Genomic DNA, 20,370 nt, shown 5'->3' on the forward strand with positions numbered 1-20,370 from the left:
AGCCCTAGCTCATACCGACGGCAGAGACAAACACGATGGCTCTTGATCTGACTGTGACAGAAATGGCAATTGAGTATTGGACTTTCTGTCATCATAGGTTTATTTTTTTATTCATTCCCAAGTCCCAACCCCCCCCCCCCCCCAATCCCCATCGCCCTTTTATACTCCGATATGAACCTATGATGGATGCAAGTCACTCTGGTTGTTCAGTTGAATAAGTTTGAACTTGTTTGCTCTGGCTTCTTGCTAAGTGCTAACAAGAGAAAAAGTTCTGACTTCTGAGAATCTGAAGAGCCTCTCTTAGTCTCTTCAGACTTCTACATTTAAGTTATGTTTTTCTCCTGAACCCTAGTTCCTAACTATTTAAATTTTGGCAAGTTTTTTTTATTTATTCCGTTTATTATGTTTTGACTGTTTCAAAATTTGGTATTTGGTAAACTAATGTTTCTAATATCTTAATTTCAGGGGGGAAGGTCTATCGAATTTGCAAGCTACAATCCGAATTGGATTTTGGAAATTGCTTGAGCCTTGAGGTTTTTAAAAAAACTTGCTATGTTAAATTTTTCTGTTTTCTGTTTAGGGTTTGAACAACTATGGATACAAATGCATTCTGTTTTCTGTTTAGGGTTTGAACAAATATTTCAACTAATTTTTATGTTTTCTGTTTATGGTTTGAACAACTATGGATACAAATGCATTATGTTTTCTGTTTAGGGTTTGAACAACTATGGATACAAATGCATTCTGTTTTCTGTTTAGGGTTTGAACAAATATTTCAACTAATTGTTCTGTTTTCTGTTTATGGTTTGAACAACTATGGATACAAATGCATTCTGTTTTCTGTTGAGGGTTTGAACAAATATTTCAACTAATTGTTTTGTTTTCTGTTTATGGTTTGAACAACTATGGATACAAATGCATTCTGTTTTCTGTTTAGGATTTGAACAAATATTTCAACTAATTTTTCTGTTTTCTGTTTATGGTTTGAACAACTATGGATACAAATGCATTCTGTTTTCTGTTTAGGGTTTGAACAAATATTTCAACTAATTTTTCTATTTTCTGTTTATGGTTTGAACAACTATGGATACAAATGCATTATGTTTTCTATTTAGGGTTTGAACAACTATTTCAACTTATTTTTTCTGTTTTCTGTTTAGGGTTTGAACAACTATGGATACAAATGCATTATGTTTTCTGTTTAGGGTTAGAACAACTATTTCAACTTATTTTTTCTGTTTTCTGTTTAGGGTTTGAACAAATATTTCAACTTATTTTTCTGTTTTCTGTTTAGGGTTTGAACAACTATGGATACAAATGCATTCTGTTTTCTGTTTAGGGTTAGAACAACTATGGATACAAATGCATTATGTTTTCTGTTTAGGGTTAGAACAACTATTTCAACTTATTTTTTCTGTTTTCTGTTTAGGGTTTGAACAACTATGGATACAAATGCATTCTGTTTTCTGTTTAGGGTTAGAACAACTATTTCAACTTATTTTTTCTGTTTTCTGTTTAGGGTTTGAACAACTATGGATACAAATGCATTCTGTTTTCTGTTTAGGGTTAGAACAACTATTTCAACTTATTTTTTCTGTTTTCTGTTTAGGGTTTGAACAACTATGGATACAAATGCATTCTGTTTTCTGTTTAGGGTTTGAACAACTTTGAATTATTTTCTTGTCTTCTGTTTAGGGTTAGAACAACTATGAATTATTTTCCTATGTTCTGTTTAGGGTTAGAACAACTATGAATGATTTTCCTGTTTTCTGTTTAGGGATACAACAACTATGAAATTTTTTCTTGTTTGCTGTTTAGGGTTAGAACAACTATGAATTATTTGTGTGTAAAATTTTGCCATCTTTGAAATTTGAACATAGAAAGATTGAAGTTGCTCATCAATTAAATTTTTTAATTAACAGTTATGGAGATTACGAGTCAGTCTATGGAATTGGAAGGTATTGAAGTTGATGTACTTGATGATACAGGTACTGTGATCCCTACACCTGTATCTGTTGAGTCTGGTAGCACTGAAAATAACCCAAGCCAACCTGTTAACACTGGTTGTCCTGCTGTTGGTGGGGATGAGGCTGGTGATGGGGCTGCGGCTGCGGCTGGGGATGGGGGCCAAGGGGCTGGGGATGGGGATGGGGATGGAAGTGGCCTGAGTGAGAATGGACAATATCAAAAGAAGGAAAGCCAAAAGACTTCCAAAATCTGGAATGACTTTGTTTCAGTTACAATAGGGGGGGTTAAAAAATCACAATGCAATTGGTGTAAGAGATTGTTTGCTGTTGGAAAATCTAGTACTACCTCAACCCTAAATAAGCATTTGACTTCATGTGTAAGATATGTTGAGTTTAGTAGTTCAAAAAAGCAAAGTACTTTGTCATTTGAGCCTAGCAGTGACAATGATGGTGTGGGAAGTTTGACAAGTTTTAGTTACAAAGAGAGTAGGGTTAGGGAACTTGCTTCTCATATGGTGCTACTTCACGAGTACCCTTTTAATATCATGGAGCATGAACTTTTTAATAAGTTCATGAGGGCCTGCACACCCCACTGGAAAAAAATAAGCCGTGCAACCGTTAGGAATGATTGCATTACCACTTACCAAAATGAAAAAAGGAAGCTGAGAACACTTTTGAAATTGGTTGACAAGGTGAACATCACCACCGATATGTGGACCTCTTGTCAAAGAGTGTCATATATGGTGGTGACTTGCCATTTTGTGGATTCAACTTGGTGCCTCCAAAAAAGAATTTTAAATTTTTGCAATGTACCTCCTCCACATTCTGGTGTTGTGATTGCTGATGCATTAAGGAATTGTTTTTCTGATTGGGGCATAGAGGATAAAATTCAAACCATTACTGTTGATAATGCTTCAGCTAATGATCCTGCAATTAGAATTATAAAAGATGATTTTGAGTTGAAGAATGCTTTGTTGGTTGGGGGTCGGTTGTTTCATGTTAGGTGTTGTGCACACATTACAAACTTGTTGGTGCAATCTGGGCTTGCTGAAATTAGGGGTATTATAGATGATGTTAGGCAGGGGATAAAATATAATGTGGCGTCTGAAAGTAGGTTGAATGTGTTTAGTGAGATAGCAAAGAGATTGCATTTACCCTGTAAGAAGCTGATTTTAGATGTCCCGACATGTTGGAACAGCACCTATTTGATGTTGGACACTGCAATTAAGTTTAAAGAAGTGTTCCCTAGGTACCATAGAGTTGAGCAAGCATTTCAGTGGGTTGTAACTCTAGAACAGTGGGAAATGGTGGGTAATGTGAACCAGGTTTTGTCAGTTTTCAATGATGTAACCAATGTTGTTTCTGGTAGTGAGTACCCTACTGCAAATCTGTATTTACCTGAGGTTTGGAGGATGAAAGAAGTTTTGATGATCAAGTGTGATGATAGGAATGAGTACATGAGGTCAATGGCAAGTAGGATGATTGACAAATTTGATAAGTATTGGGGTGATAGCAATTTGTTGATGTCCATAGCTGCTGTCTTGGATCCTAGATAAAAGATGAAGTTGATCAATTTCTGTTTCCCTATCATTTATCCTTTGACCGAAGCTTGTAGTCACATTAACAATGTGTTGGCAGTTCTGAAAGAGTTATTTGAGTCGTATGTTTCTGCCCATACGGCTTGTATATTGCAAGAAACTGCCCAACTTGCCCAAGTAAATGTTCCTTCTTGTTCTTCCACATGTGCAATTGTTGGAGATGTGGTGTCCAAAATTTCTGAAGGTCGATCAAGGTTTGCTGACCATATAAGAAGTAGTGACATCATCCGGCCCATTAAAACAGATTTGGATGTTTATCTTGAAGAGGATGTTTACATTTGTGGTAAGAATGGGAATGGAGTATATATGGAAACAAATTTTGATGCTTTGGCATGGTGGAAATGCAATGCCTTGAAGTACCGTATATTGTCTAGAATGACAAAGGATACCTTGGCTGTTCCCATAAGTACAGTTGCTTCTGAATCCTCCTTCAGTGCTGGTAGTAGGGTTATTGAACCCCATAGAGCATCATGATCCCCTGACACTGTTCAGATGCTCTTATGTGGTTCAGATTGGGTGAGAGCACTTCATGGCATCAAGAGAAAATCTGCTGGTGATGTAAGTTTTGTTTCCAATTTATGTATTTAGACTATTTAGAGTTTTACTAAATTTTATTTATGTATGAACTGGCCATATTAAATTTGTGTTTGTTTTTGTAGAAATTGGTTGAAGTGGAGTTGCCTACAACTACAACTTCAACTACCTAAATGTGATGTGATGCAGAATTTCAGACAGGGAGTGTATTACTATTACAATTTACAATCTATTCCAATCCTTTACTTCTTTAAGTCTGTAATTTGAACACTTCATTTTTGGTTTCAGTCTCCATTTGCTTATTAAGTCTGTATTTTGATAACTATGTTTTATTTTGAAATGTTTGGATTCGGTCTCCCTTTGCTTATTAAGTTAGTATTTTGATAACTATGTTTTATTTTGAAATGTTTAAGTGCCAATGTGCCATATTGTACTTTTGTTGGAAACTCTCTTGATCATTTGAGCATGTTGAGGTAATATCTTTCTTCCTTGTTCATTTAATTGTTTTCATTTTGCAGCAAAAATTTTATTTGAAAATTTGATTATTTGGACCTCCCTTGACTCGTTTATTAAAGGTCAAAGACTTTGTGTCTTTGACTAACTAGATGAAAGGGAGTAAAAATTTGCTAACAATATTTTTGGTTTGTTTGTGTTTGCAGTGATTATTCATTCATTGGCTCCTTGTCTCCGCTTTTAAGAAACTTCGTTAAAAGCTGCCACATTTTCATATGCTTGTTACTACTACTAGTTTGGTATTTTAAGTTGTTACATTTTATATACCTGAAAATATCTAAAAAATGTGCTTATAAATATCATATTTATTTCTTTATGCTATTGAGTTGTGATTAGTTGGATAGACATCATACACTGGTTTATGCAATTATGCAATTATGCTTATGATTCTGTGGTTGCTATCTGTTGAGAATAGTTGTGATGTACTGGTTTATAAGGCCCTAAACAGAAAACAGAAAAATTAGTTGAAATATTTCTGTTTATTTCTGTTTATGATTCTGTGGTTGTTATCTGTTGAGATTAGTTGTGGCTTGTCACTTGTGACTCAATTTCTAATTTGTTTTATGCTGCTGCTATCTGTTGAGATTACTTGTTTTTTTCAATTTGAAGTTGTTTGATTTGTAAGGCCCTAATATAATTGTCTAAGCTTGTAATTTTAGGTGTTTTTAATTTCTGCTTTAATGCTATTGTAATTTGTAAGTTATATTTGTCCTGAATTTTACATTGGTACTATTTGACAATTTGTCTTGGATATAACTTGTTATAGACTTATAGTGAATCTTACCTGATTTGTAATTGGCATTTGGAATTACCTGATTTGTAATTGGCAGTTGGAATTAACTTGGAAAATTACCTGATGCACTGGTTTATGTTACTGCTTCTGCTATATGTTTGTGGCTTGTGACTTAATTTCTAATTTGTTTTATGCGGCTGCTATCTGTTGAGATTACTTGTTTTTTTTAATTTCAAGTTGTTTGATTTGTAAGGCCCGAATATAATTGTCTAAGCTTGTAATTTTAGGTGTTTTTAATTTCTGCTTTAATGCTATTATAATTTGTAAGTTATATTTGTCCTGAATTTTACATTGGTACTATTTGACAATTTGTCTTGGATATAACTTGTTATAGACTTATAGTGAATCTTACCTAATTTGTAATTGGCAGTTGGAATTAACTTGGAAAATTACCTGATGCACTGGTTTATGTTACTGCTTCTGCTATATGTTTGTGTCTTGTGACTCAATTTCTAATTTGTTTTATGCTGCTGCTATCTGTTGAGATTACTTGTTTTCTTCAATTTTAAGTTGCTAGATTTGTAAGGCCCTAATATAATTGTCTAAGCTTGTAATTTTATGTGTTTTTAATTTCTGCTTTAATGCTATTGTAATTTGTAAGTTATATTTGTCCTAAATTTTACATTGGTACTATTTTACATGGATTGCAGTGTGGGGTGGGTCACGGCCAGGCTGGTCAGTGTCAACTGCAAGTGGAACACATCACACATACTGTTTCCTGATATCCTCATTTTCCAATGTTTAATTTTTATGTGCATTTACTCATCTCAGTTTTGAATACTTACTAATTACTCCAATCTTAAGTGATAAAACTCCCTTGACATCTTGCAAGGGAGTTAAAAACATCTAAGACATTTTTTTTCTTCATTGAATGCAGTGTGGACAGTGGACTAGTGTGGATAGTTGGTGGCCAGGATGAAGAGTAGTCTCTTTAGATGAATTTTTGCTTTTGGTCATTTGACTCATTTCAGTCATTTATAATTTTTTCAATTTGATTTGTAATTCTTCTATTTGTAGATTAATTTGTTTTCTTCAATTTGAAGTTGCTTGATTTGTAAGGCCCTAATATAATTGTCTAAGCTTGTAATTTTAGGTATTTTTAATTTCTGCTTTAATGCTATTGTAATTTGCAAGTTATATTTGTCCTGAATTTTACATTGGTACTATTTGACAATTTGTCTTGGATATAACTTGTTATAGTGAATCTTACCTGATTTGTAATTAGCATTTTGGAATTACCTGATTTGTAATTGGCAGTTGGAATTAACTTAGAAAATTTTGGAACTGTAAATGTGTTTGAATATAATTCTTAATTGTAGTAACGAGCCTTAAACGGGCCGAGCTACCCGTTTAAGGCTCAAAAGGCTTTCTAAACGAGCTCGAGTTCAGGCTCGGGCTCGATTTCACCATCATCAAATTTAAGTCTCTATCTCGAGCTCGAGCCGAGTCGAGCTAATCGAGGGCTCGACTCGGCTCGCATATTCCCATTACCGATCCCGAGTGCGATCCCGAGCGTGTCAAATACCCTAACGAGTCGGTCTTGAGCCGGGGTTTACAAGCTCGGCTCGAGCTTGAGATCGGCTCGATTCTAGGTCTATTTCAATGAGCTGGTCCGAGTTTGCCAAAGCTCGGACCGGCTCGGCTCATTTACAGGCCTATTCGTGACAAGGTTGCCTCCAAAATAGTGGGGGAACTGTTCATTGCACTATTCACACTATTCATGATACTATACATGTTGCTGTTCATCACGTCCGAACAATGAATCCGGATGGAGGAAGCTTCTCTAGTCAAAGAGTCCTCCGCAACTTTCCCCACATATTTAATGTTGTTTTCGGTGCCATAAATGTGACGTCGTGCGAACAATGAACAGTACCATCCGGACAATGGAAGCTTTAATGAAGAAAAAGTCTCCGACAAATTAAATGCTCAATTGGAATCATGGATCGGTGCAATAAATGATAGTCCATTCGAACGACCTCCCAACCGGTCCAGATGGTCAACAGTACCATCTGGATGGTGGAAGCTTCGATGAAGAAAGAGTCTCTAACAAATTAAATGCTCCCCGGAAATCACGGATCAGTGCAATAAATGATAGTCCGTTCAAACGACCTCCCAACCTGTCCGGACAGCTGCCCTGCCCCGTCCGGATGGCCGATCAGAAGGTGCATTAAATGAAGGTTGAAATTGCACCCCTCTTGAGCCTATTAATATGGGACTTGGGCCATTTGTTTTCATCAAGGAAGAACACAGAGAAGAAGCTTAATTTGAGAGAAAAACATTCTAAGTGTTTTGAGTTTTTTTATTTGCTTGTGTTCTAAGAGTGATTTTATGTTTATGAGCTTTGAGCCATCCTCTCTTAGAGTGTTCATGTTTTGTTTAACAGCTATATATACTTGTTTAATCTACTTTGGAGTAGAAGAAGTCTATAAAAAGGGTCCACTAAAAGAGTATCACTTGAAGAAGACTGTGAGTTAGGAAAACAAGCTGGAAACTTGTTGTCTCTTACAAAGTTAGGACTTGCAAAAGGTTGTAAGTGTTCCCGTGTCTGTAATCTCTTGATAATCTGTTTGATAGTGATAATCCTAGGTTTGACTGCCCCAAAGAAGTTTTGCTTTTAAAATAATTTTTAAAAGGTTTCTTCTTGGTTACCAAAATATCTTTGTTCATTAACTTTATTGCTTTACATATTTTGATGATTGATTGCTCATTGCTTTAGATTTTAAATTCTGCATATATTGTGATAAACACCTATTCACCCCCTCTAGGTGTGTTTGGAACAAAAACAATTTGGCTGACGTATTCACCAAACCCATTAATGCATCATCCAATTTTTCTCTTATGCGCACCAAGCTCAATGTCATGTGCCACTTGTCGCACCTGTGGGGCATAATGAACATAAGCAATTGTACAACACAACATCCTTTCAAAGGCAACTCACGCTTCAAATCTACTCTCCATAAGGCAACAAACTCACACAAAGCAACTCAATCAACACCCAACGGCCAACATCCCTCAAGAAGGAAACTCAATCAACACAAACGGCTAGCCCATTCCAAGCCAAAGCAAGCTTAAAGGAAGCATGCAAGCATGTCTTCTCTTGATCCACTATGCATTAAGCAAGTTAATAAGCATGCAAGCACTTCAATAGTCTGAATTTTATGGGTTGAGCCGTCCAAACCCATCTTTAAGGCAACAGAATCAATCCCAACGGCTACAATTAAATAACCCAACAAGGAAATCACCACAACTTAAGTTTTTATGTAATTCATTTTCCTTTGTAAAGCACTAAATCACCATGTATAAATCTACCTAGAAATCAATAGAATCGTGCAAACCCAATAATTTCTTACCTGTTTCTATAAAAAGTCTCTTAATTAAAACTTAATGTGTACTGCAGACTTCTACTCATATGTCTAATGCAGACCAAATGTCTAAGAATATTGTGTTACAATATAAATGTCCAGCTTCAGAGAATTCTTGAAGTTGCACCTACGTAGGGTGGCCAGCACTTGATTTGTCATCTTCTTTTGCTTTCATTTTCTATCTTCTCCATCGGAAATGTCAAGAGAGAGACTCCAATTTTCTGAAACATTGATCTTTTACTTCTCTTCATTATAATTCTTCCTCTTTGTTGCACTCAAGTGGCCATTAAATGATGTCCTCTTCTCTTCTCTGCTTTCAAATTACTATGTGTCAGCTTTCAAACTATGTTTTGAAATCCTCCTACATATGCCAAATAAAAATCAAGATGCTTACTGTTGATGCAATTTTTTCCATGGCCAGACCAGCAATACATCACCTGCAAAGTAGAGAAAATGGTCACTAGAATCCGCCGGTCTCTGGAGGACCGAAAACACTTCTATGTTTAAGTTAGTATTTTGTTTTTTAAAAAACTAAATGAAAATTTTTTTTTATTTTTTTTTTGGTGTCAAAATCAGAGATATTTTATGGTGTGTGTCCCCTTTTTATAAGAGAATCGATAGAGATTGAGTTATTTTCATATGGTCAAGGATAGAAAGAAAAGATAAAATATATATATGTCCACTTATGGCAGTTACCCGACGGGTTTACATAAAAGTCAGTATGTAGAGGAGGATAAATCAATAGCTCAAAACCAAGCTCCATCTGCAATCTCTGAAACTCGTTTGCCAAATGTAAGTTGCTCCTTAACACTTGCACCTCTCAAGGCAGTCGAACTCCATAGTTCCGAAGGGAGCATGGTCAAATCAAAGCATTCATGGATAACCAAATGCCTTAGGCCTGGCATTACACCTTCTTCCTGTGTCCATCTTTCAATTTCCCCTTCATGCAATTTTAAGAATTGGAGTCGTAGAAACGAATGTGCACGCATGTGGATCAGACCGATAGAAGAAAGACAATATTCTAGTTTCAATATCCAAAGTTCGGGAAATTTTTCCAACACTTCCATGCCACCCTCATCTAAAGACACCCCAGATAAGCTTATCTTGGTGATTGTCTCTAGAAATGAATTATGAAGACTGATAATGCGCCCACCAAAATCTTTAATTTTCAAGGTTTGGAGATGGCTTAAATGGTTGACACTTGCCAAAATACCTTCTAAATCCCATCCGCCCAATGGTTGCCTGTACTCATCCCTCATTAGCCCTAATTTCCTCATATTAGGAATCTTGCCCCCAACAATGAGATGCACAATTTGTGAGTCAAATAGTTGAACGGAAAGGACTTGGAGGTTCCACAAAGCTATGACCGAGTGGTTATCAGATAAAATCACTTCCCCACACAAACTCCTTAAACGCGGCAACTTCATTACCGAGTTTAGCAAACATTCACGCTCAAAGAATGTGGTTATGACAAGTGTTTCTAGATTCTTAAGATTGCCAATGGAAGTTGGAATAGCTCTGAGTTTATAACCACGTAATCTTATCTTCAAGTACTTTAAATGGATAAATGTTTCTATCTCTTGGGGAATGAAATGGGCATCTAGCTCCAAATGAAGCACCCGAAGCATTTTCAAGTTGTTGTGGACCCATTTCCAATGGATTTCCTCAAACTTCAGCCCAAACTTGCTTTCAAAGGACAAAAAAGAACCAGCATATGAAGGGCTAGAGGTGTTTGAAGAAATGAATTGATGGAGAATTCTACTCTGGATGGAAAGTCTGCTAGAGGTGTTTCAAGATGAATGGTTATCATCTCTAGGTACATAAAGAAGCTTCTCTTCTGCGCTCTTGGTTATGCATAGGTCTCGCAAAAGGTCATGAATACGACATGTCTTCACTCCTTCATCTGACCTCTTAGTAGCCACTTGGATCAGGTTTCAATCAATAAGCTCCTCCAAGTAGTCGTCAGCAATATCCTCAATGTTCCGTCTCCCAGTGTGTTGTATGAATCCCTCAGATATCCATAGTTTGATCATTTCCCTTACAATGATTTCGAAGTCTTCTGGGTATCCTTCAAAATACAAGAAGCACGGTTTCAAGCGACGAGGCAAGTAATTGTAGCTTAAGGCAAGAATGTCTTTGCATTCACTAAGGTTCCAATTTACATCGGCAATCACTTTTGACCATGTTCGGTGTGTCTTTTCTTTGTTTGCTAAAAGACCCCCTAATACCACAATTGAACGTGGCAACCCATGACAACCTTCTGCGATTTGTCTCCCCATAATTTCTAATTCGGGAGGACATTCTCTTCCTCGGAACACCTTTTTACAAAGGAGTTTCCAGCTTTCATCTTTGTTAAGGAATTGGAGAGAGTAAGGAGGAGTAAGGTGTTGGGTGGTCCCTCTTATGTGGGGACCATATGGACTACAACAAAACAAAGAATTTTGTTTGTAGTAAAACTCTAACACACTATACGTGTGTTTCTAAGAGATAGAAAAGAAGAGAAAAACAAGAAGAAGAAAAATAAGCAGTGCGGCGCAGGGAGAGAGAAAAAGAAAAAGAAAAAAAAAAAAGGTTTCGCCTTTTTCACATCCGTCAGAGATTGGAAGGTCGTTTGTGGTTCGATCTTGATGCTATTTTAGAATGTTGCTCCTGACGACGAGTGCTACGTATTGACTGGTGTCGATTGTTGAAATTCCTCTCCAATCGCTTGGTTGCTAATACCTACTTGGTGAGATCTTTCTTTATTCTTGTTGGAATCCACTTTAGGGTGATGAGTTTATGTTTAATCCAAGAATGCATGTATTCTTGATGTAGTGATAACCTCTAGATATTTCTCTAGGGAAGACAATTGTAAACTCATTATTGTTGATAGTGGAAGATTTGACTGGACTAGGTCCCGTGGTTTTTACCTTCGCATTGGAGGGTTTTCCACGTAAAAATCTTGGTGTCTTGCTTGTGGGTTTGCTTGATTATTATTTTGCTATTGTGTTACTATTTAATTTGCACAAAGAGGGGTAGATTAATTCCGCTAAGCATCTGAAATTGGTGTTCATCCCTAACAAAGTGGTATCAGAGCCTTTGGTTCATTGTTTGTGTGGAGTTCTTGTGTGAATTAAATGGAAGAGTCATCTAATAGCATGATTAAACTCACAGCTTCCAATTATTCAATTTGGAAGACTAGGATGGAAGATATTTTGTATTGCAAGGAATTGTTTGACCCCATTGAGTTGAAAGGTGTCAAACCAGTTGCTGTAACCAACGATGATTGGAAGAAATTAAATAGGAAAGCCGTTGGATATATCAGGCAGTGGGTTGATCAAAGTGTCTTTTATCACGTAGCTAACGAAGTTGATGCTTATGGTCTTTGGCAGAAGTTAGAGAGTCTTTATGAACGAAAGACTGCTCAAAACAAAGCCTTTGTGATAAGAAGGCTTGTGAATTTGAAGTACAAAGATGGGCATAGTGTTACGGAGCATCTGAGTAATTTTCAAGGAATGTTGAACGAGTATTCTACCATGAAACTTGCATTAGATGATGAGGTGCAAGCATTACTTGTGTTGAGTTCTTTGCAAGACAGTTGGGAAACGTTGGTGGTGTCACTCAGTAATTCGGCTCCCAATGGTGTGATAACTATGAGTATAGTAAAAGACAGCATGTTCAATGAAGAGGCAAGAAGGAAAGAGCAAGGTATTTCTTCTTATTCAAAGGCACTTGTTATAGAAAGGTGGGGGAGAAGTAAAAGCAGAAAACCTCACAGGTATGACAGTCGTGACAAGTCAAGAGGAAAGTCATATTCAAAAATGGACATAAAATGTTTTCACTGTGGCAAGCCTGGGCATATAAGAAGAGATTGCAGAAAGTTTAAAAGGGAACAGTTGAAAGGAAAAGACGAAGAACGTCAAGAAGAAAAAGACACTGCAGCAGTTGCATCTGATGGTGATGTGGTATTTGCTTTTGATGAAGCTTATGCTAATCTCGCATGTGATGAATCTATGTGGGTAGTTGATACAGTAGCATCTTTTCATATTACTCCACATAGAGATTTCTTCTCTTCCTACACCAGTGGCGATTTTGGTTGGGTTAGGATGGGAAATGAAGCAAAGTGTAAAGTTGTGGGAATGGGAGATATACAACTAGAAACCAGCATTGGGTGCAAATTGATTCTCATGGATGTTAGGCATGTTCCTGAAATGCGCTTCAACTTGATTTCTATTGGGAAACTTGATGATGAAAGCTACCACAATTACCTTGGAGGTGGACAGTGGAAACTGAGCAAGGGTTCTCTTATCTTAGCCAGGGGAAAGAAGACCAACACTCTCTACAAAACAGCTGCAAGACTAGTCAAGGGAGATGCGATTGTTGTTGAGATTGAAAACTCCACTGAGCTATGGCACAAGAGGCTTGGTCACATGAGTGAGAAGGGACTTCAGATTCTCTCCAAGGAACAGCTCCTACCTAATAATAAAGGTACGTCACTAACGCCCTGTACTCATTGTCTTGTTGGAAAACAAAGAAGAGTTTCATTTCAAAAATCTTTTTCATCAAGAAAGTCTAATATTCTTGATTTAGTTCACACTGATGTCTGCACTATGAACACTAAAACACTAGGTGGTGCACTTTATTATGTAACTTTTATTGATGACCACTCTAGAAAGGTATGGGTGTTTGCTTTGAAAACCAAAGATCAGGTATTGGGTATGTTCAAAGTCTTTCATATGAAGGTTGAAAGAGAAACTGGAAGGCAGTTAAAATGTATCCGTGCAGACAATGGTGGTGAATACAGAGGACCGTTTGAAGAGTATTGCAAAAGCCATGGGATCAGGCTTGAGAAAACTGTGCCCAAGACTCCGCAGCATAATGGCGTAGCAGAGAGAATGAACAGAACCATCTGTGAGAGAATCAGGTGTATGCTCTCTCATGCAAAATTGCCTAAACATTTTTGGGGTGAGGCAATGAGGACAGCAGTTGACTTGATAAATCTTCTCCTTCAGTTCCTTTGGAAGGTGACATTCCTCAAAGGGTTTGGACAGGGAAAGATGTTTCTTTTGAGCATTTGAGAGTGTTTGGCTGCAGGGCATTCGTCCATATTCCTAGAGATGAGAGGTTAAAGCTTGATAGCAAAGTCAAGCAATGTATCTTCATGGGTTATAGGCATGACGAGTTTGGTTACAGGTTATGGGATCCAGTTAATACGAAAATCATACGAAGCAGGGATGTCGTATTCTTTGAAGATCAAACCATTGAAGACTTGGATCAGAAAAAGGCAGAGTCTCTCAGTGAATACCGTGTTGATTTGGATCTAGTTATTCCTCCTTGTGTGATGCATGATGAACACATTGGAGATGTACAAGAAGAACAGGTTGATACAGTTGGTGAAAATGGTGAGCCTGCAATTGATAATGCGGAGTCAGAAGAGCATCTAAAGCAAGCTTCTTCAGAACCAGCCGTTGAGATTCAGTTGAGAAGATCTACCAAAAACCGACAGCCTTCCAGAACGTATTCAGTCAATGAGTATGTGTTACTTTCTGATGGGGGAGAGCCAGAAACTTATCAAGAGGTTATGCTACATGACCAGAAAAATCAATGGTTAGAAGCCATGCAAGACGAGATGAAATCCTTGCATGAGAATCACACATATGATTTGGTGGAACTGCCTAAGGGTAAGAGAGCACTCAAGAATAACTGGGTGTTCAGATGCAAGATTGAACCAAACAGATCACAGCCAAGGTACAAGGCGCGACTAGTTGTGAAGGGGTTCGGTCAAAAGAAGGGCATTGATTTTGATGAAATTTTCTCACCCGTGGTAAAGATGTCTTCTATCAGAGTTGTTTTGAGTTTGGCTGCCAAAATGAATTTGGAGATCGAGCAACTTGATGGGAAGACTGCTTTCCTTCATGGTGATTTGGAGGAGGAAATTTATATGGAGCAACCAGAGGGGTTCACAGCTAAACGCAAAGAACACCTAGTGTGTCGGTTGAAAAAGAGCTTGTACGGACTCAAGCAGGCACCGAGACAATGGTATAAGAAGTTTGATTCTTTTATGGTTGATCATGGGTATGAGAGAACTACAGCAGATCATTGTGTGTTTGTGAAGAAATTCTCTGATGGAGAATTTATTATTCTCTTGCTATATGTGGACGATATGTTGATTGTTTGTTGTGACACTAGTAAAATTGACAGATTGAAGAAAGAATTGAGTAAGTCCTTTGCTATGAAGGACTTGGGACCCGCAAAGCATATCCTTGGTATGAAGATCTCTCGTGATAGGAAGAAAGGAAAATTGTGGCTATCACAAGAGAGTTATATCGAGAAGGTATTGGACAGATTCAACATGAGCAAGGCAAAACCGGTGAGCTCTACACTTGCAGAACATTTGAAGTTGAGTTCAAAGCAAAGTCCTACAAGTGAGAAAGAAAAAGATGAAATGAAGAAAGTGCCTTACGCATCAGCCGTGGGTAGCTTGATGTACGCCATGGTGTGTACGAGGCCTGATATCGCTCATGCAGTTGGAGTTGTCAGTCGATTCCTTTCTAATCCTGGCAAAGAACATTGGGCAGCTGTGAAATGGATTCTCAGGTATCTTAGAGGTACTTTGAAAATATGTTTGTGCTTCGGCAGTGGTCAACAGGTGCTTGATGGGTTTACAGACGCAGATATGGTTGGGGATATTGATTCTAGAAAATCTACTTCAAGGTACCTGATTACTTATTCAGGGGAAGCAATGTCATGGCAGTCCAGATTGCAGAAGTGTGTTGCTTTGTATACCACAGAGGCAGAGTACATTGCTATCACTGAAGCGGCTAAAGAATTGTTATGGATGAAAAAGTTCTTACAAGAATTGGGTCTACAGCAAGAGAGGTATGTGCTTTAGTGTGATAGTCAGAGTGCCATCCATCTCAGTAAGAATTCAACTTTCCATTCAAGATCGAAACATATCGATGTTAAGTGTCATTGGATTCGTGATGCACTGGAGGATAAGCTGTTACAGATTGAGAAAATTCATACTGATGATAATGGGTCAGATATGATGACTAAACCGTTGCCTATGCAAAAGCTTGAAATTTGCAGAAGCACGGCGGGCTTGGTGGAGCCTCCCACATAATCGGGAGGGGGAGATTTGTTGGGTGGTCCCTCTTATGTGGGGACCACATGGACTACAACAAAACAAAGAGTTTTGTTTGTAGTAAAACTCTAACACACTATACTTGTGTTTATAAGAGATAGAAAAGAAGAGAAAAACAAGAAGAAGAAAAAGAAGCAGTGCGGCGCAGGGAGAGAGAAAAAGAAAAAGAAAAAAAAAAAAAGGTTTCGCTTTTTTCACATCCGTCAGAGATTGGAAGGTCGTTTGTGGTTCGATCTTGATGTAATTTTAGAGTGTTGCTCCTGACGACGAGTGCTACGTATTGACTGGTGTCGATTGTTGGAATTCCTCTCCAATCGCTTGGTTGCTAATACCTACTTGGTGAGATCTTTCTTTATTCTTGTTGGAATCCACTTTAGGGTGATGAATTTATGTTTAATCCAAGAATGCATGTATTCTTGATGATGTGATAACCTCTAGATATTTCTCTAGGGAAGACAATTGTAAACTCATTATTGTTGATAGTGGAAGATTTGACTAGACTAAGTCCCGTGGTTTTTACCTTCGCATTGGAGGGTTTTCCACGTAAAAATCTTGGTGTCTTGCTTGTGGGTTTGCTTGATTATTATTTTGCTATTGTGTTACTATTTAATTTGCACAAAGAGGGGTAGATTAATTCCGCTAAGCATCTGAAATTGGTGTTCATCCCTAACATAAGGCTTGCATGTAAGGCGACTTCTTTTATACGGCTGGTGATTAATATTCTGCTTCCATTGGAGTTATAGGAAAAGCATCTTTTACCTCATTCCAGTCTTGGGTTTTCCAGATGTCGTCCATGACTACTAAGTACCTCTTCCCTTGCAAGCATTTGTGCAACTTCTCTACTAGGAACACTTTTGCATGTTCCTCACTCATCCCTTTGAGTTTCGTTGTCAACTCATCTGATATTGGCATCTGAGATTTTAAAATTTGAAGCAATAATTCACTGGTTTTGAGATACATACACCCATACACGGCAATGAAAGTGGCTCTTAACGTGATCATTATTGTAGATTTTTCTTGCAAGAGTGGTCTTTCCCAGCCCACCCATGCCAACGATTGAAATGACATCAAGATTTGAATTCTCTGTTTCATAAGTAAGTTGATTCGCCAATGTATAAGAGTCATTAACGAAGCCCACCACTTCATCTTCCTCGACGTATCTCCTACGTCTGTGCATTGCCTTCTCTGTTTCTGTATCTACACTTATTTCATCTTTTTCAATTTCGTACTTTTCTATATTGTCATAGATTTTTTTGATCTCTTTGTTGAGGCCTTCTATCTTCTTTGCAACATCACGGAGCATTTTTGCATGCATAATGCCATAGACTATCTTCCCTGCAATATTCCTCTTCCTTTGTTCTTCGACTTTGAGGATAAACGTGTCGATAACATCCTCAGCCTCATAAGCAACTTCTGTGATTTGCCTGACTAACACCTTCACATTTTCATGCTTGCCTTGTTTCACATTGGAGTTCTCAAGGAAGATATTTATCCTCTCAAGCTCCCTTTGAAATGACTTGACTTCATCTTCAACTTCAGAAAGGAAACTTGCTCCTTGTATGAGTAGGGGTAGTTGCTGTAGAAGAACATTAACGACATTGTCGGCCATTGTTGCTTGTCTTCCCTCCTCCTATTTTTGCTCTCTCTCTCTCTCTCTCTCTCTCTCTCTTTTGGGGATTTTCTCTTGGTTGGGGCCGGTATTGATTAAGGAGAAGGCACCCACAGGTTCAAAATTAACAACAGTGCTTCACATTTCAAACATGGAGATCGAGTAGCTGTTGAGAGACAAGAAGAGATATGGAAAGCAACTCTCCAAAATAAGAACAGTGGACAATCACCAAAACAAAAAATAAATAAGAACATTGGATATATAAAAATAAATAAATAAAAAAAAAAAAAAAAAAAAACAGTGGACACTATTTCCACGTTGCTTCCACAAAATAAGAATAATTCAAGATAATAATAATAATAATAATAATAATAATTGACAAACAACCTAAAATACAAAATACATAAAACATTTTTCAACATATTAAAAAAGTGTACATGTATGTTATACTAAAACACATTTTTTTAAATATAAAACAAAAAATATATACCTCCAAAATACATTAACAATCAATCCTATTTTTTTTTCTAATTTAGCTTCTCACTTCTTGAAAATACCATACATCACACTCTAAATATTTCTCCACTGTATTTATTTTTTAATAACTTTTAAAATACTTTTTCAGTTAGAAACTCAATTGTTTATGTTTTAACTACTCTTTTTTCTTTTTCTTTTTTTGTCTTAAAAATATAAAATAAAAATAAAAATAAAAACAACTCATTTTTTAAAAAACACCCCACATCCCACCCTTTCAATTTTTTCACTACTTTATTGAAATTATAGTCTTAATAATATTATATCTATTGTTTTATTTAATATCATCTTTTTTTTTTCTTCTCCATATATGGAGAGTATAACAAATGGGAAATGCTATGTGTTCTTCTAGTATTCTCCTAGTATTCTTTAAATATGATGTAACTTTTAAAATTATCGTTGAATTTAAGATTGTCATTATTGATTTTTAATCTATTGGTGATTTTAAAAGTCACATCACAGTTGGAAGGACACCAGAAGAACACTTAGCATTTTCCTTAATTAAATTTTTTTAAAAAATGCTATAGTTGCAGGGTAGATTTCGAGAATAACTTTAACAAATTTTAAGATTGGCGTGGCAATAACTAGTTCAATGCAAAGAGCATTAGCACTAGCCTAGGCAAAGTTTTTCCAGCTTTTAGCTATATTTTTTATTTTAACTATTCATTTTACAAAACATTATATTTCAATTTCTAAATATTTTTCTATTTTATTTAGATATTTTCTTTATCATTTTTATATTCATTTAAAAAAAAATACAAAATTAATCCATGAAGTTATACTATTAACAAGGGAAAAATATAAAAAATTTCCCTAAACTAACTGTTATTTTAAAATTAACTGCATTAATGGATAAGTATGCTAAAGTAATACATAAAATTATCAAAGTGTGTCAAAAATGCCACTTTTTTTAATTATATTGCTATAACACCCTTATTTTCTAGATTAAAAAATATATAAATATATCAAATTTAAAAATTACTTTAAAAAAATAAAATAAAATAAAGGTGACTGCCTCTTGGGGAGAAGCCACCCCAGCCCATGGGCAAAAAGGATCCTTTCTATTGCACATGAAATAAAAAAGATTCATTAGTGCATTTAGGAAGATAATATTGTCCATTTATTTTTTGGGCAAAATATTTTTGACAAGTATGCTCTCTTAGTTGCACTAAATAGATATAATGAAATGAAAAGAATCTGTTTCCGCCCATAGGAGGGTCAAGAGGTGGCCAGGGATGGCGTGCAGCTACCCTATGGGCTAGCATGGCCACACGGGACACCCCCACCTCTGGCAAGCCACCCCCCTCTCCAAGGGATGGATACATTAAAAAATAATGTATTTGATTTTTTGCTTGATTTTTTTTTTTTTTATTTTTATTTTTAATCTCAAAATAAATCATTAAAAAATAATTCAATACACAAAAGCATCACAAAACCTTATCTCACTCAAACACTTTTCAAAACTAAAACATTCAGGTGAATAAAAAAAGAATTTGGCGAGCCTAGCAATTGTAGCAAAGCCATAAATTACTGTAGCTTTTTTTTTTTTTTTTTTTTCCTAGAATTAGAAGCTTAGAATGATTTGTGTTATATATCTAATGGGTTATGAAATATTTATTAATTTGCATCTTGAATTATGTTTATATCAATTTTTTTGTACTATTACAAATTACAAAATATTAAATATATTAAATGGTAGATATCCATTTTTCTTGATAGGGGGAAGTCCAGTTGGTGAGTAGGGGAAAGGTAAGAGCATTTATGATGGCTTAGTCCGTTTTCGATGCAAAATGAAAAACCAAAATCTATTTTTGCTATTTTAATTAACTAATTTTCGAAAACTTATTCCTCAGCTTATCTAAATTTTTTTCACTATTTTATGAAAATAATATGCTTTTTATTTTTTTTATTTTTTTTTTATTTTTTAATAAAACTCATCTCCATCAAAAACACCGAATTAAGCAAAATGACTAACCAAACTCATAACCTTTTCAACCTTTTTAACTTGAGTTGACTTAAGCCCCCTGATCCTAATGCAGTTCTCAAAAATATTGCAAAAGAAGAACAGAAAGATACTCAGAAATCCATACACAAAACCCACAAAAGCACCTAAAGCTACGACAAAAATGGAAAGCAGAAGGAGAAAAAGAAAACCCAAAAGAAATCATTTCATGGGTCTATCAATTGAACCTACAAATTCCATGGGTATCGACAATAAGGCAACCAAATTTTCACCCATTAATTCAAGAAGCAAAACAGAGGAAAGACTTTGAAAGAGATAGAAATTACAGTACCAAAACAGATGGTGGAAATAAAATATTACCCAAACAGAGGAAA

General features: G+C 36.2%; 2 pseudogenes; one reads left to right on the forward strand and one right to left on the reverse strand.

Annotated features, from left to right (window-relative positions):
• The first annotated feature begins 1,924 nt into the window (after positions 1–1,924).
• LOC132178033 (zinc finger BED domain-containing protein RICESLEEPER 2-like) lies at positions 1,925–4,272 on the forward strand (annotated as a pseudogene).
• Positions 4,273–8,430: 4,158 nt separating this feature from the next.
• LOC148586266 (disease resistance protein RPP13-like) lies at positions 8,431–17,499 on the reverse strand (annotated as a pseudogene).
• Positions 17,500–20,370: the final 2,871 nt, after the last annotated feature.

The sequence above is a fragment of the Corylus avellana genome, chromosome 4 (assembly GCF_965113065.1).
Source record: "Corylus avellana chromosome 4, dhCorAvel1.hap1.2, whole genome shotgun sequence".
In the NCBI taxonomy this organism is placed as follows: domain Eukaryota; kingdom Viridiplantae; phylum Streptophyta; class Magnoliopsida; order Fagales; family Betulaceae; genus Corylus; species Corylus avellana.